The sequence below is a fragment of the Dipodomys merriami genome, unplaced genomic scaffold (genome assembly GCF_024711535.1).
Source record: "Dipodomys merriami isolate MVZ:Mamm:240054 unplaced genomic scaffold, mDipMer1.0.p SCAF_4, whole genome shotgun sequence".
NCBI classification, from domain to species: domain Eukaryota; kingdom Metazoa; phylum Chordata; class Mammalia; order Rodentia; family Heteromyidae; genus Dipodomys; species Dipodomys merriami.
In genome coordinates this window covers 32,989,983-33,012,413 of record NW_027205603.1, presented here as the reverse complement: position 1 = coordinate 33,012,413, position 22,431 = coordinate 32,989,983, and the positions used below count along the sequence as shown (strand labels likewise).

The window sequence follows — 22,431 nt, the reverse complement described above, 5'->3', positions numbered from 1 at the left end:
AACTGTAAAAAGAAAATCCATTCTCATCTTCTGTTTTGCAATGTTGACAATTTATCATTTGTGTTGTACTATCTATCGGTAATTTCCTGTAATCTTTGCTGACTCATTTCTCAGTAAAACTGAAGAGATTAGCTTTATGGAAAATTTTCAAATAGAGAGTGAAAAAAAGGGGGTACTATTGAGCATAAAAACTTCTATTACATTTTTCAATTGGGTTTTCCTCCCAGCAGAAGTTGTTCTCTAGCTGGCCTGAATTGGTTTTGAATAGTTCAATTTCTTATCATAAATATAAAATATGAAGGATGCTTACAACAAGGTAAATTTGTCTGTCAAAGCAGGGAAATGTACTCTTCCTAAATTATGAGGGGATAATATGATGAAGTTACCTAATTTATGATATTGCTAAGAGAATTGATTATCAAGCATGCTAATATTCCTTACAAAAGTTATTAGTACTCAACAGAACCTGCTATTATTAAGTTGTTGTTACCATGCAAAGTGATAATATCAAGAATGGTGATAAAATTGTGAGCCTGTAGGAAAAGAATGAAGGTAAGAGGTAAGATAAGTAATTCTGTTGAGATCCATTTGAGTAATTCATAGATGAAGACATAAAAATAGAATTTTTGCCATGACAAAATGAAAAACTGTGTTACCAATTATTATGAAAATAGTGGTCAAGCTACCTAGGAAGATAAGGTAATAGCATCCTAAAAAATGAACAATAAATACACAGTTTTGGGTTCTTGTCAAAGAATGCTTACTTTTATTCATCTCTAATTATGGGAAAAAATAAAACTATAATTTATTAAGGGAAAGTGATAAGAGATCAGCATATTCATATGTTACAAAAATCTAGATCATTTTCCTTTCAAAAAGTGTTCTACTGTGTAAGTGTGGAAACAAGAATTCAGTCACTTCTCAACAGTAAAGTGAACTATTTTCTCCAAGTTCTTTACTCATTTCTGGCCAAAGTAACAAGAGTTCTTTTGAAACAATGCCACAAAGCAGCAGTGAATATGTTCTCTCCCACATGCTGCATGTAAGGGAAATCAAGTAGGGAACAATTTCACTAACTCTTTGCCAAGGTCAACGTTTCTGTTTTTCAAAGAGTAATGTGTTTTCCTTGACAAATAATGTAATCCTTTCTGCACTGAAATATGGGCCTCCTGATATGGAATTCTTTCCTGAATAATAATATAAATCCATGTTATCTAATTTGACAGTAGACTACTGTGTGGACATTTAAGAAACAATACTAGCATTGATGTTGTTCAAAAGAGACATATTTATTACTAGTTCTTTTTCCTTCCTTTTCTGTTTCATATCTTTACTAAGTAGGTGATAGTTCTCAGTAAATTAAAATAAAGAGCAAAAGATTTCTTTCTTTCTCTAACCTTCAATTAAATTGTATTCTTTTCATAAATTGGGCCACTGGTAGGAGTTCATCTGATCTTTAGATGACTATTAAAGAGAGCCCCCATTTCTCAGGCTCTGAGAGGGGAGTTTGAATCTCATTTTAATTCTGCTAATGTGGAGACAAGGAAACAAGAAGATGATAGTTTTCCTTTCTACTCTGCGAATAATCATTTGTAGCAAACTGGTTCTTGCTTCCATAGTTATCCTTGCTCTTTGTCTATTTCAAATGCTGCTCCCCTGTCCAAATAGAAGAATAGCTGGTATTCTTGAGTATACGAAGGTGAATTCTGAACATCCCTGGCCAGATGCTTGTTATCCTTAAAGGGGAATTTATATTTGCTTTCTGTTCATTTTCTATCCCGTAGAAAGGGCAAGCCTTATCATGGTAAGAAGTTGGTGATCAGTATACTTGACCAGTTAAGTCCAAAGACCAGAGCTGGCTATCATCCTAGATACCTGAGCTTTCTGTTACATTTTTTTTTATCAAGGGAAATGGTGTCTTTTAATAAATTAAAATATTAGGGTTTTTTTGGTGTGGGGACGGAAGAAGGGGGTTGGTACACAGGGCCTTGAGCTCTCTTGCTCTGCTTTTTGCTTATGATTGGTGTTCTACCATTTGACTCATGCCTCCAGTTCTGGCTTTTCTTTTTTTCTTTTAGCATTATTATATTTTATTGTTTTATTTTTTTCTCCTTTAGCTTGCCCCTAAGTCCATTAACTCACAATACAAGTTACTTCATCAAAGAGCCTTTCTTAATCCCCAGGCTGGGTTTGTGTTCTTTGTTGATTAATTGGAGATGATTCTCCTAGATTCATCCTTCCTGGATGACTTTGAACAGTGACTCTCAGATCTCAACCTCCTGAGTAGCTATGATTATAGACTTGAACTACTTACTAGCACCTGAAGAATAATGTGATTTTTTGTTTGTTTGCTGCAAAAAACCAGACAAGTGACTTCTGGAATAAAAAGATTGTCCTACATAGAAGACTTGGAAAGCGTGATTTTCTGATTCTGCGTCTGAGTAAACAGCCCATAAGGGTCAAAGAAGTAGTTACTCATTTGAAGTTAAAGGATGAATACTGTGGTCTCACATACAGGAGCTCCCAGATGCGGTGTTTCATTAACTAAGGCCATATGATTCTGAAAATTTGTCTTTTTTTCCCCCTTACGTTCAATTCTCCAAAAACAAAACCTGAGAGTTGAAATAGTGAGTGTCTCTTGCCAGTGTATAAGCACTTGACTCTAGCCTACCACTTCTACCAGTCACACACACTCCTGCTCAGTTAGATACCTAACCTCCATCTCCTGCTGATCTGTCCATGTCCCACCTATCCACCTCCCATTTGCTCCTTATGGACCACTGGAAGAAAACCATTCACACTATTTGCACTCCCACCTGTGGGTCATCTTGAGAATGTAGTCCTGAAACATCCATCCATCATTCTTTGCTCTTTTTTTGTTTATTTTTCTCCAAAGCAAAGCTCTTACCCAAGCTTGGCTCTCGTAGAAAGCCACCATGGAGGGAGAGAAGACAGGCAATAACCAAATGCTATTTAGGGTAGTTCAGAATATTCTACTCTTTCACTCCAGATGTCCTTGATGGGACACAATACATTCAGCCCTTAATTACTGATTCTTGTGTGTGTGTGTGTGTGTGTGTGTGTGTGTGTGTGTGTGTGTGTGTGAAAATACCATATAGAGGGGTTACAATTACATGAGCAAGGTAATGAGTACATTTCTTATCAAGCATTGTTGCCTCCTCCTTTGTTTCCCCTTCCCATCCCTTTCCATCTCGACTTGTACATCTCATTGTTGCAATTGGTCCACCTGTATCCCTATTTAAACAATTTGTTTCTTCCCTTCCCTTTCACAAATTATACCAACATCAAATACAGTGGAAGGAGGGGTTATACCGTGGGAGAGGGACATACATAGCAACAAAATAAATCATCTTATAAATATGTTAGAAACAATCGCAAGAAAGAAAAACCATACAGATTCAAATTACTGATTCTTTTTAAAGATTCCTAAGAGTGAGCTTACCAGTTGCCAAAGAAATACCTTTTACACAGGCATAGTGATGTTTATCTTCTATCTACAAAATATGATTTTTATATCCCTTAGAGCAAGGAATAACTTTGGTCTACATGGTAGTGCAGCCTCTGGATCTTCTCCAGCAACAAATTCATTTTCAGCTGTTGATTTTCAAAGAATTTGGGATGTTTAGAGATGTTATCATGCATGTATCCAGTAATGTGCCTTTTAGCACAGAAAGGTATTTACTATAATAGTTCTTAGTGAAAGAGAAACTGCTTAATATTATTAAATGGTAAGTATTAAGAGGTGCTTCAAACTTCTAAGTTTTCATTATTTAAGTCTTTAAAACAATCTTTACACTGTAGATGATTATTAAAAGAATACATTTTGCTCATAGAAAAGGTAAGGGGAGCTATTAACGATAGATAATTATGGCTGGCTATTTTTGGCTTACTCCTGTAATCTTCGTTACTCAGGAAGTTGAGATTTGAGGATATCAGTTCAAAGCCAGCCTGGTCAGGAAAGTCCATGAGACTTATCTCCAATTAATCACACACAATAAAGGAAGTGAAGCTGTGCTTCAAGTGGTAGAGCACTAGCTTTGTCAGAGACAGCACCCAGTCCTTGAGTTCAAACCCCAAGACCAGCACAAAAATCAAAGAAAGAAAAAAGTAATTCTACCATTGACCATCTATTGGGTTTCAGCATTTATACATATACTATGTAGATATATACCATTCTGTGGATAATGTTCTAATTTTGTGTACTGTATGGTAAGTGGAGGGGAGAATAGGGAGAAAGATACAGAGAGAAGAGAGAAACAGACACACAGAGAGCATGCACAGAGGTAGTTTATTTGTGTTAAAGCATAAGCTCTAGAGTTACGCAATGTCCATTTGAAAAGTTATTTAGCATTACTAAAATCACTAAGCCTCTGGTATTTGTTGCAAGACATAAATGAGATACTGGGAACTACTATTTGTTGAGTGTTTGGGGTATACTCTTGTTCTAAGCACTTTTTTACATACAGCCCTTTATTACCATAAACCTGTTGTGTGCTGAGGTCTTGCTTCTTCAGTATAAATAATGTCTGTGAAGAGCTATGTGTAGTATCGGAGGTACAGTGAAAGCTAACTATTTGTATGTGATTTTTAAAAATATATTGTAGCTACTTCATTGTAGGGTTTGTAATATTCTGCTCAAGTAGTAAAGCACTGAATTTTTAAAAATTTCAATGTAAAGTTATTAGTTAATGTTTTCAAATTGAAATCAAAGAATACCTTTCCTCCTGTCTTTTTCTAGAGATAAAATTTAGATTCTTTCATTAGTAAAGAGCAGGGCCTACTTTGGATTATTACCTATGTTCCATTCAACTGACAGTTTCTGTCGACATGTCCTGACCTTAATTTACTTCCTGAGTGGTTAAAGCTCACATAGGACTATGGAGCCTCTTGTACAGTTGGTTTCTTGATCAAGTATTTTCTGAACAGGTAGAATGTGGCTTCCACATTCTGGCAGTGGGAGTTTCTGCCCTCGTATTCCTGTCTTTAGTATATTGAGTGTCACATGTCTGAAAACATTTTTTCTTGAGATTCCATGAAATCACATTTATTGTTGGAATACTAATGGCCCAGATTCTGTTTTCCACATCAGTGATGGAGGTTGAGGATCACAGTAACTACAATCCTAGGGACATTGGAAAGAAAGCACCTAGCAGGTTAAGTCTCAGACATTCTAATGGACTTTCTTCCTAGCTTTATTAGAATGACGTAATGATGGTTTTGGGGGCCCTTAGTTTGGGAAAAACCTCCAAGAAAAATTGCTAAATATTACATCACACTGACTTTTATAAGATCTTTGTCAAAAACTGGGATCATTTTGCTAAGAGAAATGTTTGAGTAATCAGAGAGTCACTTTGTAATTACTTCAATTAAGGCTCTTTTTATTTATTTATTTTTTCATGTGCCAGTACTGGGACTTGAACTCAAATCCTGATTGCTACTTTTTAGCTTTTTCACTCAAAGCTGTTGTTGTACCACTTACACCACAGCTCTACTTTTGTCTTTTTGGTGGTTAGAGATAAGAGCCTTCTGGACTTTTCTGTCCAGGTTGGCTTCAAACCACAACCCTCAGATCTCAGCCTCTTGAGTACTAGGATTATTGTTGTGGGCTACTGGTGCCCAGGTAAGTAAAGCTCTTTTAAGACAGCACAAAATTTAATGGTAGGGCATTAGTGCCATTCTCCACTCAGGAAGGCATTTACGTTCATATCCCAGGGCTTATCTTCATGCACTCTGGTTAAAGCTAAAGCATGGGACAGATCAGACTTGGTGATTAATATTTTTGCTAAAGCCACTTAGTGTTGCTAGGAATGCAGATAAAGTTTGCTGGTTTGAGGAAGAAAAGCAGATCCTTAGAGTTTTATGTTATACTTAGGAAACCTTTCCCCACTTTGAAATTAGAGAACTTTACACTTTGATGGTTTGGAGTTGTACTTTAAACCGACACTTCAGTTAATTTAGTTTTATCCAGAGTGTGAGGCAGGGATCTGACATCCCCCTCCACACCTCTCCAATGGCATCTTTATCATGCATTTGAATAGGGTCTAGTATAAGCATGTTTTTCTTCGGTTTAGTCTATTTAGTCCCACATGTGTGTACCTTTCTAATGGCTGCATCAGAATCCTCCTGGCTACAGCCTGTCTTGTTACCTGAACTGTGTGCCTACAAAATGCTAACAGGCTAAACAAAAGGGGCGACATTCATGCAAGCCCTGGTTCTTTTATCACAAGCTCATGCACCAATAACTGCTGTCTTTGAGGGGAGAAAGCCCTCCTCAGGTCTCTGCAAGCTAGTGGTGATCCAGTGAGTAGGTTCCTCTTGGTTTACAGCAGTGCTTGTCCCCTGGGGCCTGTTTTGCAGCTGATCTGAGCACAGCTCCCTCTTTGATATTATAGCAAGCTTAGTGTTTGCATCAACTCTAGTATAGCTCAAAGTAGGACAGTAAACTGGTCCTTCTATCTGCTCTGTGGTATGTATGTTGCACAGTCTGAGAACAGTTACTGGAAAACTGCTATTATAGTAAAATGAATTAGACCCACCTATCCATATTCACTTCCACTCCCCCTTCACCTTATTTTTTCTTTCTTTTTTTTCTTCTTCCTCTCCTCTTCCCTTTCCTCCCTCTTTCCTTTCTTTTTTTTCTTCTTTCTTCATCTCTTCCTTCTCTCTTCTTTCTGTCTCTTTTTTTTCTCTTTCTCTGTCTATGAGGTGTATGGCTTGTGCTACATGCAGAGAATAGTTTTACAAGTTATGAGACAGTGTGTATTTAGAGGAATGTATTTGGTTTGTGGTGAGGAAACTTCCTTATTCTAAGCTATAATGGGCAAGCCTTTCATACGTTCTCAGAAATATATTTTATTTTTAATTGTTCTTGGAAATGTTGCTAAACATATTTCTTGAACAATGTATCTGTCTCCATCAAACTTTTAATACCAAATCTCACCTCTCTCCCTTTTAGTTACTGAATCCCAGTCATTTTGAATTACATGATGCAAATCATAGACACCTGATTTCAGAAAACTACTCACAACTATCTGTAAAGATAGATGTTCAGAGAAAAAGGAAACCGTTTCTGACCTCTGAAGTTTGCAAATAGTGGATGCAGCTTTGAAATTGTAATTTATGTTAAAAGTATTTTCTTATTTCTTTTCTGTTAGAGGAAGCAAGTACATAAAGATCAGAATGATCACTATATGCTAATGACCCCTGTATCATGCCTATTTATGAAGTGTTTATAATAGAGTTAATTATGGTGTGAATTATTTATTGGTATTATAATGCAACCATTTGATTAATAATTAAAATAAATGCCATTATGCATATGTAGCTTTAAAATGCTATAGAACTTTATTAGATCATTTTGGGTATTCGTTTTCACACAGTGAGCCATGAATGCTGAATAGGAGATTGATTTTCAAGTTAGTTCAGTGGTTGAAGTAACCACTTTTCCCCTGATTTTGTTTTTAGTTAATTACTTTCTAGTTAATCTAGACTACAGCTGTAGAGCTGGCAAATGGTTCTCAATAAAAGTACACATGATTTTCTTTTTGAAACCATGAATTATATTACTTAACTTGACAATAGTATTTTTTACTTTACATACAGTACCAAGAATACTTCTTGGTCTTGAACTAGTATAATTTTAAGAAAAGTGATGTTAAAACATCATTAAGGAATTTACCTTTTTGATAGAACTAGATTAGGCATTGAATATCTCAAAGCTCGTGATAAAATTCAAACCCTAAGTAGCAAGCAAGTGTTCTCAATACTACTTACTCATTGATCCAAATTCCCCAGATACCATCAGAACACAATGACTCCTGAGCAGTAACTCTTCCATAACACCATTTGAAATACATGACAGTTACAGAAAAATGGTATAAAAATGTCAGCACTGAACATAATGTGTTAGAAAGATGAGGTTACTGGATATAAGACAACTGAATTATTGGTCTTAAAAAAGGAACGAAACACCAGTCAAGATTATGTTTTATGTTTTTTTTCTAGTTGAGGCAGACCAATATATATTTTGAACAAACTTACTGCAATTCCGAAGTCCATATTCCCCTGCTCCCCCACATACACACTGAGAGAGACAGAGAAATAGAGACAGACAGATAGACAGACAGACAGACAGAGAAGTATCAGCAGACTGAGCAATACAAATTGTGTTCTGCTGATCTTTCCACTAGGGATTGAGTCTTTATTGTTTTATGGGTGACATTTTTTTTCATTGTAACATACTAAACGATTGAAAGGAAGAAGAATTTTTGCAGTTTGGGGAAAAAATATTGTCTAAGCCAATAAGGGTATGTATATGTTTGCACATTAAGCAAAATGCTTTTGAACAAAATTTTTATCACTAGCCTAAACAGTTGTTGGTTTGATAGCGTATTTGATTTTTCTTCATTCAGGAAATGTCACGGGTAACCTCGGAAAGGAATAATCATCATTAGTTTTATTGCTGCATAGATTTCATAGAAATATTTAGACTTATCTAAGTGTCGAACCATTTAGAACTCAGATTATTTTCGTCCAATTTAAATATGTGATACTTAGAGAATTTAAAATATTTTAGTCTTACTAAAAATTTGGGGGCAAAGTATTAAACTCAGGGACTTGTACCTGCAGGTAGGTTTATCTCTAAATTACACCTTTACCCCCTAAACATTTATTTTTTATTATATTTGTGTGTGTGTGTGTGTGTGTGTGTGTGTGTGTGTGTGTGTGTGTTTATGTGTGCTGGTACTAGGGCTTGAAGTCAGGACTATACACTGTCCCTTAGCTTTTTGTTCAATGCTGAGACTCTGCCACTTGAGCCATAGCTCCACTTATGGCTTTTTGGTGGTTAACTGAAGATAAGAATCTCATAGACTTTCCTATCTGGCTGGCTTTGATCTCAGCCTCCTGAATAGCTAGAATTGCAGTCATGAGCCACTGGTGCCTGACTTGTATTTTTTTATTATTTTATTATTATATTTTATTTACTTATTATTTTATACTCTTTTTTAAAGCTTTTTATATAAAGTTGACTTCTAAGAACATAACAAATATTAATACATTTAATTTTCATTCTGCCTATGTGAAGTGTATTATTAATGTTTTGAGGGATATCGTGCCAACACTGATGCTCAAGCTAATGTTTCTAGAAGAAACTATGGAACAGAGATGTTATTCAGCTTGTTCATCCAACTAGTAAATGGAAGAACAGGATTGATACAGATGAACAACGTTACCTATTATAAAAACATAACAGCAGAGATGGAAATTCAATTCCAATAAGATCATTGCTGAGGAAACACATTACGCCTTCTGGTAAATTTTTGTTTTAAGAATAGTCAACTAAAATCCACATTTGAATTAACTCTGAAAATTAAATCTAAGTCACTGATCCTATGCCATGTCAGGTACAGGTTATCATAAAATTCAGCAAAGAAATGTGATTCATAAATAATGTAACTTATATCTACATCACATGTGACATTTGATTTTATTAAGCAGATCTCCAGCACCTCAGTTCATGCTTTCAAATGTAAATGCATGGAAAAATGGCTTTCATAAATTCAAGTCATTTATGTGAGTATACACTCTTTGCATAATTTTAAGTTTGGCTTAAATGTATGATATTAGGCATAGTATGATGTTATAATGATCCCTAAGTATGTTTCCATTATATATTTAAATTTTTACTTCCTATTATCTTTATAAAAATAGAAAAGTGCTATGAGATGCTTTATCAATTCCACCTAAAATGAGGGGATTTTTTTTTGTTAGTTTCAAATCACCTGGGATAATATCTCAGTACTATTTTTTTCCTCCTATGCAAATTCTTAATGGGGTTAAGATTCTGGAAAAGAAAGCCAAAATAGCCAAAATTTTGTGGAAAATGGATTTAGGATTGTCTCACTAACTAGAGCCTGTCAAGCATTTCTAGTTGATTTTACAATTAACACAAACCTGAAGTGAATGTACTATTGAAATTTGAAATCTGAATCTGGCTCCTTCTACCAAATTTGTTATTTTATTACTTCCATGAAAAATCTAAACATTCACTTTAATACCACAGGTATTTTTAAAGCATCAACTAGGTGTCCAGATTGTTTACAGAAGTTTTTAAACTTAAATAAGGATTTTTTTATTTGCATGCTAAGACTGAGGTGGAGAAGGAAGATGAAAGGAAGGCATGTTAGTACTATTTCAAACTACAATGCAAATTGTTTTGACAGTTTTGTGTTATGTTTGTATCTTGAAGATCCTGTAGTCTTTGTAACTATTTCATGTATCTCATAGAAGCCTTGCCTTTTTATGGATTATTTTAGATTTATTCATTGTTTCTGATATTCTTTTAAATCCAGCTGCTGTTTCTTTATACATGAACTAAAAGAGATGTCATCCTTTACAGGTAGTGGGAAATCTGTTTCTTACAAAAGAAACAAATCCTGTCTCAGGGTCTTCAATTTCAAGCCCTGGATAGTAGAGTTACAGCCAGTTTGTGGATAATATCTGGTGTTAGATGTTCACCAACCCTTTCTCTTATGTTTGGAAAATCATCTAGAAGCCATCCTGATTCTGCTGATAACTTTACATCTTGAAACATGTGAGCATTGCAGTATAGTACCTACATATAAGACAATCCCGTGAATGTTTGAAGATGGAATGATTGATCTCTTAAGCAAAGAATGTTTTAGTGAATGATTTATTACCTTTGTTGGGATAAATGTGAAGATTGTTGTATTGAGCAACTGAAATGCTGCAGAAAGTAACTGGTATTTTTCTTATTATTTTATTTTCAAGTTTTATTTTATAAACATTTCACATAAAAAGCAAAAATATTTTTTCCATCAAAATAAAGTTGCAAAATTCTGAAAAAAATCATACTGTTGACCACACGGATGTAAGGCAATGAAGATCACCTGGAAATCTTCAGCGTTTAAAATCTACTCAGGTTTTTATACTGATACAAGCAATTAGGACTGTGAAAGTATGAGATTTTCCTCGTTAGGATATTGCTTTTAAATTTATAATAGAGATTAATTAAACTAGTGTTTTAACATTGTATCAGGGAAAAACACTTCAACTCAGTAAAGGTATCTCACTTACCTTTTAAAAAAAAAATTTTACTTCGTTAACTTGATTAATTGGAAGAATTGAATCAAAGGAATATTGAACTCTTTTTTTTTCTTGCTGGGGATTAAACCTGGACTTTATTCTCCACAGTATAGCTATGTAGTCTGCCACTGAGCTACATCCTCATATGCAGGTGAGAGCTTCACACCTTGGTTATCCTTTCTAGTATGTAAATAGACTTGGGAAGCTCATGTGACTTTGGAAAAATCCACTCCAGCTACATCTGTGAAAAGAGACTAAAACTGCCCATGGTTCCAACTCCAAGTCTACTTCCCCTGTCAGATCTGAGCTGTTGTTATATTTTATCTGCCTTTCTCCTGCCCTGGCATGAATTCTGACTGTGTAATGAGCTTTACCATAGGACAAAAGTTACAATACATCATCACAAAACATGAAATTGCAAGCTCTCTTATATATTTAGTGCAAGGCTTAGTAGGGAGAGAAAATTCACAAGGGAACAGGTTACTGCAAAGTAACCTCACTTGAAAAGAATCTGGGGATCGATACCAAGCTTATGAAATTGCTCGTGTCAGGCATTGCCTGGATGTGTTTTATTGCTTTTATTAGTATGACTATATAATACAAGAACATAGACTTCTGTGCTTTTAATTTTCAAAGCCTACTTCAGATAGGAACCCCCACCACTCTACTCTTCTGTCTTCTTTGACCAAGTTCCAAAAGAGAGACAAACTTTCCAAATACTCATATTTCAAACAGATTCACTTTCTTTTGGGAAACTATAAAGCACTGTGTGATCTATAGAAGTGGCTTAACTCAGTAGTTCATAAAGGTATCAGTAGCCAACAGAAATGCTCTTCTACCTGAGGGTTAGAAATCCATTGTTTGAAATCCTATTGAATTCCTTTCCCTTAAACAAGAGATTTAAAATAATTTATAGATTAGAAAAAGAGAGCTGGTCTACCATACTGCTGTTCTCATCAGTCTGAATAATTGCTTAGGTACTGGCCTGCTTTAGTATCTTATTCAGCTAAGGGAGATTTTTTTTCCCACCTAAATCCAGTTTTTAATGCAACTTTGATATATTGTAGATATGATATTAACACATCGGATTTTAAAAAGTAGAAGATGTTATATTTTTAAATATGTTAGATTTTCAGGTCTTTTTAGCTTTGAATATCAATGAAAATGTGCATTTCCTCTAATTTATTTAAAAGAATGGACATAAAACTTTAGGATCTTTGTGACTGTTGAAGAGGAGAATTTATTGATCAGCTACTTAATTGTCATTGATTCTCTGGATGACCACATAATTACCATGTGAAGTATGAGTCACGGTTGTTAATAGTTGAGTGATTAATTAACTGTTCTTATGGTACCTAAGTTGAAAGAGCAAACTGATTTATGTTATGGATTCCAATACAATCATGATGCTTTCTAAATGTATATTCACTTACATCACCAGCTGTTTTTTTTTTTTATAGTCTCATTAGTGGATCAAGTAACAACTGATTTTTTTTTTTGGTCGGTCTTGGGGCTTGAACTCTGGTCCTGAGCACTGTCCCTCAGCTCTTAAGCTCAAGGCTAGACTTCTACCACTTGAGCTACAGTGACACTTTCGGTTTTCTGGTGGTTTATTGGTGGTAAGGGTTTCAGGGACTTTCCTGCCCGGGCTGGCTTTGAACCCCCATCCTCAGATCTCAGCCTCCTGAGTAGCTAGGATTACAGGTTTGAGCCACCAGCACCTGGCTTAACAACTGGTTTTTTATATTATTATTGAAAATGACACCATGGCCTGGATTTCAACTACCTTAAAATTGCTTATGGTTGCATAGAAAAACTATAAAATATTTTATTTCTTTGTAATAACAACTTCCCAAGCATTAATATTTCTAGAGTGCTTGCACATACATAAATATAAACAGTAGATTATAGCAGAAGTACAAATTACTTTTAAGTACAGGATGTTATTTAAGTGTTTAAATAATATCTGTAGGAAAAATCAGCAGAAGGCTTCCTTTTTCTTTTTCTTTTGGGGCTTCATTCATTATAGGATAAAAATAAAGAAAACTTCTTACTTTTCTTGATCTTTATGCAGAGGTACATGAACACGAACTCAGAAGATCAGAAATTTTGCTATTTATACATTTTGTCTTTTTGGGGGTGAGGTCCCTAAATTCCTCATCTTGCGTTATCCTCATGATGTGGAACTATTGTTAGTTCTGTAGAACCTGAGAGGTGCCTGACTACAGGTACAGAGTGTTATTGCTAAAGTAGTCACATACGTCCTTAGCCCAGTTGCTTCCTAGTTAGTGCTGCAGCAGTGCCAAGAACAGACTTTGTCATTACCTTTAGAACCAAAACCCTGCCAGCCCATAAAACCAGGTACTATGATCTCTTCCTTGGCTTTCTTCAAGCTTGTGTTAACATTTTTTGGTGCACGAATAGTACCTGTGAAGAGACCAGCTAGAGGAACCCACCTACGCTGCCATCTTGCTTCACCTCATTAACAATATTTTCACTGGGTTGAAAGAGAAAATGTATAAGACAGGGTGATTTTGAGAATTTTTCTTATGGTTGAGTAGCTGTGGGAGTCTTTGAGATCATGTTTGTCTTCATTTTGTGAACAGGAAAGAATATAGCTTGGTTACTCAGGAAAATAGAGAGTTTTTATAAATATTGATTTCAGATATATTTTGAATTTATATGACTATATTAATAATTAGCAGTTGTTAGCAATTATATACTGTTACACTCACTTCTATTGGATGTCAATCAAAATAGTTGCTAGATTTTTTTAAAGGCACATGTGTTGTGAGAACTTTCAGACATAATATTTTCTATTCATTTATAATACAAAGATGGAAATTTTGAAAAATGTCATTAGATCCCTACAGTTTTATGATTATTTAAATGAATCTGTTTATAACATCATTCAGGGTTTATTTATTTATTTATTGCTGGTACTGGGGCTTCTTGAATGAAGTTCTTATGTACTCAACTATCCACTTCTGCCTGCCTTTCTTTCTTTTCTCCCCTCACTTCCTTCCTTCTTTGCTTCCTTCCTTCCTTCCTTCCTTCCTTCCTTCCTTCCTTCCTTCCTTCTTTGCTTCCTTCCTTCCTTCCTTCCTTCCTTCGTTCCTTCGTTCGTTCGTTCGTTTGTTCGTTCGTTCCTTCCTTCATTCCTTCCTTCCTTCTTTCCTTCCTTCCTTCCTTCTTTTTCTTCTTTCTTTCTTTTCTTTTCTCTCTCTGTCTCTCTTTTTTTTTTTTGTATTTGTGTGTGGTTTATTGGAGATAAGAGTCTCACAGACTTTTGTGCCTGGGATTGTCTTTAAACTACTGTCCTCAGAGCTCTACATCCTATGTAGCTAGAATTATAGACATAAATCACTCTACTGGTACCCACAGTTAGTGATAGTTTGAAATGAGTTCATTTAGATGGTGACTTTTTGGTCCCTTCTATCTTTAAAACTTTTGATTTGCCTCTGGGACTTTACTGGCAACACAGTTAATTATAGAATTAAACTACATGTAGCCATTATGAACAATGAGAACATGTGAGAATTCCTAGCAGCAACCGGAACTATAGGAAGGCTGAACCCCTTTCCTTTTCCTTTCCTTTATGTCAACAACCTATGTCAAGGTGCATAGCATTATTACCTGAGGAGCTACAAGATACACACTGCACCTGTAGTTTGAAAAGCTTATCACGTCTTATGGATGATGTTCGGGCTTTTTATTGAGATACCAGGCTCTGAGTATTAGTTTGCAACTGGAAGATGGTGTTTGCTTTTTCGGTGCCTCAATTGCTCCCTGTTGGTAAATTACAAACCCTTAGCATTCCTGAGTTTCATTAACACCTAGGTTATTATTTACTTCTTTGAAATTGCATCTTGCCCGATACGACCCTAAGGACTGAAAGTGTTGATACAGCTTGTGCACTTATTTGGTTCTTTTGAAGTAACTAATCAATAGCAGGATATATAACTAAATATTTAATTTAGAAAACGTTTTGGAATGCCATTATTAAGTTCTTATGGTATGATTCAGAAATCGAAATGGCCTGGCCCTCAGATGACTCTGCATAAGTATGGGATTTATGTTACCATAATTTAGGTATTCATTGTCCAAAGAAGGATTGGATAAAAGTATGCAACATAACCCCTTTTTTCACTGTACTTGATGTTGGTATAATTTGGGGAGGGGAAGGGAAAACACAAAATGTTTAAATAGGGATTCAGATTGACCCATTGCAACAATAAATAGGGATACAGATTGACCCATTACAACAATGAGATGTACAAGACGTGGAAAAACGAACTTTACAATTTAGGCCGGGGGTGGGGAAGTGTAGTTGAGGAGGTGGGAGGGATGGGATGGATGGTAGGGGAAAACCAAAGGAGGAGGCAACAAACAATGGTGGATAAGAAATATACTCATTACCTTGCTCATGTAACTGTAACCCCTCTGTACAGTATTTTCACAATAAAAAACTTATTTTTAAAAAAGATTACCAGCTAGCAGCAGTTAATTGTTATGCACAGAGGGTCTTAAACCCAGGTGATCCCAGTGATGATTGGACATAAACACAGGAAAGGGTTGGGATTGCCAGACTTAACATCGCAAAAAGTATGAAGTAAACCCACTTAGTCCAGAACGTAGAAAGATCTGCACTGGAACTATCACTGGAGGTGTGCTTTCATTCTAACTTTCTGTTACATTCTCTGAACTCAAGGACAAATGATAATCTTCAAATGTTTTCACCTTATTTAAGAATAACCACAGGTACTCTGCCAGCAAATATTTGTTTGAGTAAAAGTCAACTTCTATTAAGTCATTACTTTATCGTGATTTAAAAAGTGTTGATTAGCCCCCCCACCCCACCCCGATATGTGAGGAAGAGAGATCATGGGGCCCACAACCCTAGAATTTTGCTGATCTACATTTTTTTGAGCACCTATACTGTATTGCTTCCCAGCTGATTGAGAATCAGCTTCATTGGCTATTGGAGGGACCCCAAACGCTCTAGAATTCCTTGTGACCTTGTGATAGTTTGCAGACTTAACAACTATGCATCTAGATTATGCCATTATTCAAATAACAACCATGAGTAGGAAATGAAATTCTGGCTATTAAACATCAAACATAATTCCTTTGCATCTCAGCAACAGAATTATTTTTTCACTGGTTACTAGGTTTGCCTATGAATTATTAAAAAAAATAAAATCTTGAGCTCTGAGGCATTTTTTAAAAGTCTTTTATTACCACCATCACATAAACATAGAAAATAACAGATGGGTCCTATCAAAGGTGAAACTCTCTTTCCCATTTTAAAAGAAACACAGTATAGTTGTGTCTAAATATGCTTTGTTAAAAATAATAACTAAGAAAAATATAGTGTATCTCCAGGTAATTAAGGGAGTGAAAACTAAAAAAAGCAAATTGTGAGAAAGTAGGAAAGCTAAGTACCTGGAAAAAGAAAAAAAAAGTATGAAATGACATAGGAAAAAGCCTAATTTTCATCCAATGAAGACTGAAAAATGATAAAAATCCATCGTAGTATTGTGTTAAGGTAATTCTATTCAAAGGTGGGTGGATCAGGAGTAATACATGCAGTTGTGGTTTGTATAAGGCTTGAGAATCATTTGGAATCTACAGGACAGATTGGTATGCTTCTCCTGGACTCTAGTCAACTGACTGTGGCCAGTCTGCCTGTGTTGATGATCTTGTTTAGCCCACAAATGATGTGCTCTAGGTAGGGAAAAAAAAAGCTTCCTCACCTCTAGAGTTTGTTTAGGAGAGTGATAATTACAGGTCTGATTTCTTAAATTTCCTAAGCCATTCTGAAATGAATAATTATATTTAAGATGAAGTTTTCAGTCCAAAATGTGTGGCCAGGTAAAATTATTTATTCAATTTGTCTACATATATAATTTGCATCTAAATATCTCTTGTTGAAATAATAAACAAAATATGTTTTTTTTGTTGCTGTTGTTATTTTTTTTTAATTTAATTTAATTTTATTTGTGAACATACTGTACAGAGGAGTTACAATTACGTGGGCAGGATAATGCGTACATTTCTTACCAAGCTTTGCAGCCTCCTCCTTTGTTTACCCTTCACATCCCTTCCCAGCCTCCCCCCCCTCCCCAATCCCAATCCTTCTCCTTCCCCTCCCCTCCTCCCCCCCCCCACCGACGTTGTAAAGCTAGTTTACCTTCAGGTAATTAAGGAAGTCAAAATTAAGAAATACCTTTAAACAATGCCAGCCATTGTAACACTAAATGCTCCCACTTTTCTTTAGTCTTCATATAATATGAAGAAGAGACAGGTTGTATTTTTAATGAATTGTGTTTAGAATTTTAAAATATTCTATTATAACCTAATAAAAAAGAAATTGAGATTTTACTGATCTGTACTAGATGAAGAACGTATATGTACACTTATGTGTGTATGTGACATATATATCTAGGTATGCGTACGTGCATTTGTGACATATATAAGTATGCATATTTATATTTACATATATAATGCGGAAATAATTTACTTTAAAACATAAAAATTCTTTTACCAAAAACTACCTGAAATGCTTTGAATATAAAGTATTATAAATATCCTGTTTTCTACTTCAGGATTTCAGATTTTAGGATTTTTAGATTTCAGCTTATGGAAATATAGACAGTGAAATTAGCCCTTTAGAGCCAGCCAGGGACAGGTGGGAAATTGTGTTTTGGAAGAAAAGCACACTTGTAGTAGCAAGTTACCAGGGTCAACTTTCACCTCTGCCAAATGTGTGATTGGCTTAAGCTACTTATATTTTCAAGTCTGTTAATTATTCACAGTGTTGGCATTGCTGTTGCTTCACACAGTGTTGGTGGCCATCATCCACCTTTTTAATATTATTATTATTATTATTGATCAGTGCCATGAAAGGGAAAATAAATTCCTCTCCCTGCCTTGTGAAGTTTTTAATGATAGCACCATAACTTTTCTGCATTTCAGACAGTCTCACAGTTTTATTATGGAATGAGTGTTAACCTCTTAGCATAATTTTGTGGTTTGTAAGTGTTTTACCGAAGCTGGCTCAGAGAAATGGCTCTGCACAGAGGATTTGAAGGGTTCCAAAAGAAAAAAGGGAACCGAAAAAAGGAAGAGTAGATTTTTGTGGTTGTAAGATCTATGGTGTAGGGCACCCCTTGGGGATCAGTGCCACTCAAAGACAGGAAGTGTCCATTCATAAGTCTTGGTCCTTCTCTACTGTATTTGGTATCATAATTTAAATGAATTCAGGGCCGAATGCCAGTGTAAATCAGTTCCACATGTTTGATCAAATCTCCATTCTTGCCTACCTAGTCCTTTCAAAGCCCCCAACACCACAAAAGAAGGGAGAAAAAAAGAAAAAGAAAGCCTACTGTATCTGAGAGATGATAGACATTTCAGGATCACATCCTTTCAGCACTTCTGCTCAGAGGAGGGACATACATAGTTACCCAGGCCTCTACAATCATGAGAACTGCAGGGATTTATAGATCCAAATAAGTGATGTCCCCTCTAACTCCAAATAGTGAGTCCCAAAACCTTGCCACTGTTAGAAACATGTTGGTAATACCTCTTCCAGAATTGTCTATAGAAAAGGAAATCATGAAGTTTGTTACTTGATTTACATTAGTTTGTAGAATCAATCTGCTGTCTAACAAACTGCCTGCTTTATTCACTAAGTTTCACTTTGATTTTCATCTTACAGTTCAGTATTGTAACAATATTCAAACAAACTATTTAGTTGGAAGATTGCAGCTAGTTTCTATCATAACATTTTTCTACATTGCTCTGGCATACATAAACACACACATATACACATTGTTTGTGGTACTGCAGTTTGAACTCAGGGCCTTTTGCTTGCAAGATGGTCACTCTACCACTTAAAACACACTTTATGCCGTTTTTGTTTAAAGCTTTAGTTATTTTTCATATAGGGTTTTGTGATATTTTTTCCCCAGTTTTATCCTTGGAATGTGATTCTTCTATTAGACCCTGCCTAATTGGATAGTGCAGGTACGTTCTACAATACTCACCTTTAACACATATCTGATTGACTTCTTGGGAGTATCTCCAAATTTGAAATACCCTAAAATTAACCCTCTTCAGGTAATTAGGGAACTAAAAGTCACTTTGGACTCTTAAAACTAATTCGGACATAAATTCATCTGAATTATCTCAACATTCCTGTTTTTTTTTGTTTGTTTGTTTTTTGGTTTGTTTTTTTTTTGGCCAGTACTGGGGCTTAAACTCAGGGCCTGGGCACTGTTCCTTAACCTCTTTGTGCTAAATGCTAGTGCCCGACCACTTATGCCACAGCACCATTTCTGGATTCTCTTGAGTAGTTTATTTATAGGATTACAGGCGTGAGCCACTGGTGCCCATCTCCACATTACTTTTTAAAAGACTAATTAATATCTACAATTAAGTAAGGTCCAGTATGGTACCTAAAAAAATTAACCAGATCACTATGTAGAATCATATCTTATTCTGTCCTCATTTATCTGATTCATTGATTTTTATGTCTTTAAGCACTGAAGGGGTACATAGTTAAGAACTAAAAATATGGACTTGACAGTGGGTTGAAGCAAATTCAGTAGTAACAATAGTTGTTGATTTCTTCATGTTTTCTAATAATCGTACTAGTAGTTCCCACAAAGAAGTAAATTTTTTTCAGTTGTTCTTCCCCTGTTTGCATAATGGATTAATACATGAAGAAAGCATGAGATGTAAACAGACAATGTTTCCTTTGGCTTTAAAAGTCTTTGATTCAATAAGCTCCAAAATGGCTTTATTATCTTACATCAGTTTTAGGGGGAATGGTAAGATAGATGTGAGTGATAGCAAATAGTGTTTGGTTGATTAGTCTTACTTTTGTTATATCTTACCCTTTGCTGTCTTTGACATGAGATATGACAAAAAATCATAAATATGAAATTTCTGTGATCTAAAATTCATTAGTCTCTTGACCCTTTATTCTTAGTAACCAGAATATTTTAATTGTTGAACACAATTTTGGCTTTACATGGAATCTATTTGGCTATAGTACAAGTGTTCCTAATGGGAGGAAGATAACTAAGAAAAAGAAAGCTAGAAAGAAGAGAAACAGAGAGAGAGAGAGAGAGAGAGAGAGAGAGAGAGAGAGAAGGAGGAGGATGAGGAGGAGGAAGAAATTAAGAAAGAAAAAGAGAGAAACCCAGCAATCAAATAGACTTTTAAAGGGTAAGGAATAGCACTTTGGCCCTAATTTTAAACAAGCCCAAGTACCAACACATATGAAAGAAAGAAGGATGGAAAGAAAGAAAAGAAAAGAAAGAAAGAAAGAAAGGAAGAAAGAAAGGAAGAAAGAAAAAAAGAGAAAAAATTCCAGTAATCAAATAGCTTTTAAAAGGGAATAGAACAATTTACATTTAATGCGTATGATTAAATGACAATGAAAACAGTTGAGAAATGAAAATAAAGTACCTAAGACTAGCTAATTCTAGGTACTTCACACACACACACACATACACACACACACACATACACAAAGTACCCAAGACTAGTTAATTCTAGGTAACACACACACACACACACACACACACACACACACACACACACACACACACACACACACACACACACACACACACACACACACACACACACACACACACACACACACACACACACTGAATCCCCTCTTAGGAGGAACCCCTTGCTAATTTCCAGAGGTTCCACTGCAGTGAGTGACATTCATATAAGATTTAACATGTTCTATCAGATACCAAAGTATGTTTTGACCTTACTTGGCTGCAGGGGCTAATTGAGGTGCAAAAAGTTGGGCTCTTTCTAATTCATATTTCTCTTTCTGTTTTTCCTTTTGGTCAGTTGTGGGGCTTGAACTCTGGGCTTGGGCGCTGTCCCTGCACTCTTCCGCTCAAGGCGAGCCCTCTATAGCTTGAGTCACAGTGCCACTTCCGGCTTTCTAGTGGTTTATGGGAGATAAGAGTCTCACGGACTTTCTTGCCCGGGCTGGCTTTGAACCGCAAACCTCAGATCTCAAACTCCTGAGTAGCTAGGATTACAGGCATGAGCCACCTACACCAGGCCATATTTCTCTTTCTTTGGCAGTTAAGGAGGAGCCAGGGAGGGTGGACAATGAGGGCTGGGGAGGTTAGCCAGTGGGGCTCTTGGCAGAGCTGAAGGCAGTACTTCCCTTTCCCAAGGCAATGGCCTATGGCTCCAAAGGGAGCTCTGATTTGTTGTTCTTTCAAAGCTTCCTGTAGATTTTACTGGAAAGGTGGGCTTTGCCTATGCCATGATGATGTGGCTTTTGAGGTCCAGCAGCAGTGCATAATTGGGTCTATTACACTTCAGTAGTTGGCCCAGGGATGCAGTTGATTCCTGTGTGTGAGCAGATTATGGTCATGTTGACAGTTGTACAGTCAAATGGTTTATTTAACTAGTGATTACTGCCTTTAGCACAGAATATTAGCAGTCAAATTGGTGTTTGTAGAGCTTGACAAAATGTGGGTGGTTTGCAGAGTCAGAGGCCACTGCTGCACCTGTTAGAGGCCTGAACCTGACCTTTAGTTATAGTTCAAGATAAAAAAAAAAACAACAAAAAAAACAGAACCTGTGAGTTTTCTGGGATGGAAGGAAATTCTGTTAAACAGGATCATTGAAACCATGCGTTTAAGTTTAGTTTTTAGGTCCCCCCCCTTTAATGGAGAGGAAAATGGGTGAGTAAATCGACAGAATTAAGTGTTAAACACCAAGTGTTGTTTCAATAATGTGTCGGGTCTGCTACAGTTAAAAACTGTGTTTAAATTAATTTTCCTCCACCCAAATTCAGATTTAAATACACAAAGGCTTTCCAGGGTTTTTTTTTTTTTTTTTTTTTTTTTTTTTTGCTGATTATTTTTCTGAATGAAAGAAAAAAGCAAAAATCAGCAAAACCATTTCTGACAATTTATAGAAATGTTTTAGATTCTTCATGTTTAGCCTAGAGGGGAAATTAGTGACATGCCAGAATGTAATAGTTAGAATCATGATGAAAGAAATGAGAAAAGAAAATAAAAAGAGAAAACATCATCCTGCGGGCAAGATAATAAAAGGAGACAAGTGATTAAAAAAAAAGGAGGGAAATATTAATGAAAACTAAAAAGAAATAGTATGCAAGGAAAAAAATGAGCCCTTAATCCTAGAACTATGTATGGCTTATTGTTTTCAGAACAGAAGTGTTAGCACTATTACAACGCAATAGGTCTTCTAGTACAGGAACACTCTTTTAGACTCATTAGAAGATAA

At 35.7% G+C, this 22,431-nt stretch overlaps 1 protein-coding gene across 3 annotated transcripts in view; it reads left to right on the top strand.

The window, feature by feature from the left end:
* Tox (thymocyte selection associated high mobility group box) overlaps positions 1–22,431 on the top strand; it is a 308,061-nt gene that overhangs the window by 53,296 nt on the left and 232,334 nt on the right. The gene's annotated exons all lie outside the window — the stretch shown is intronic.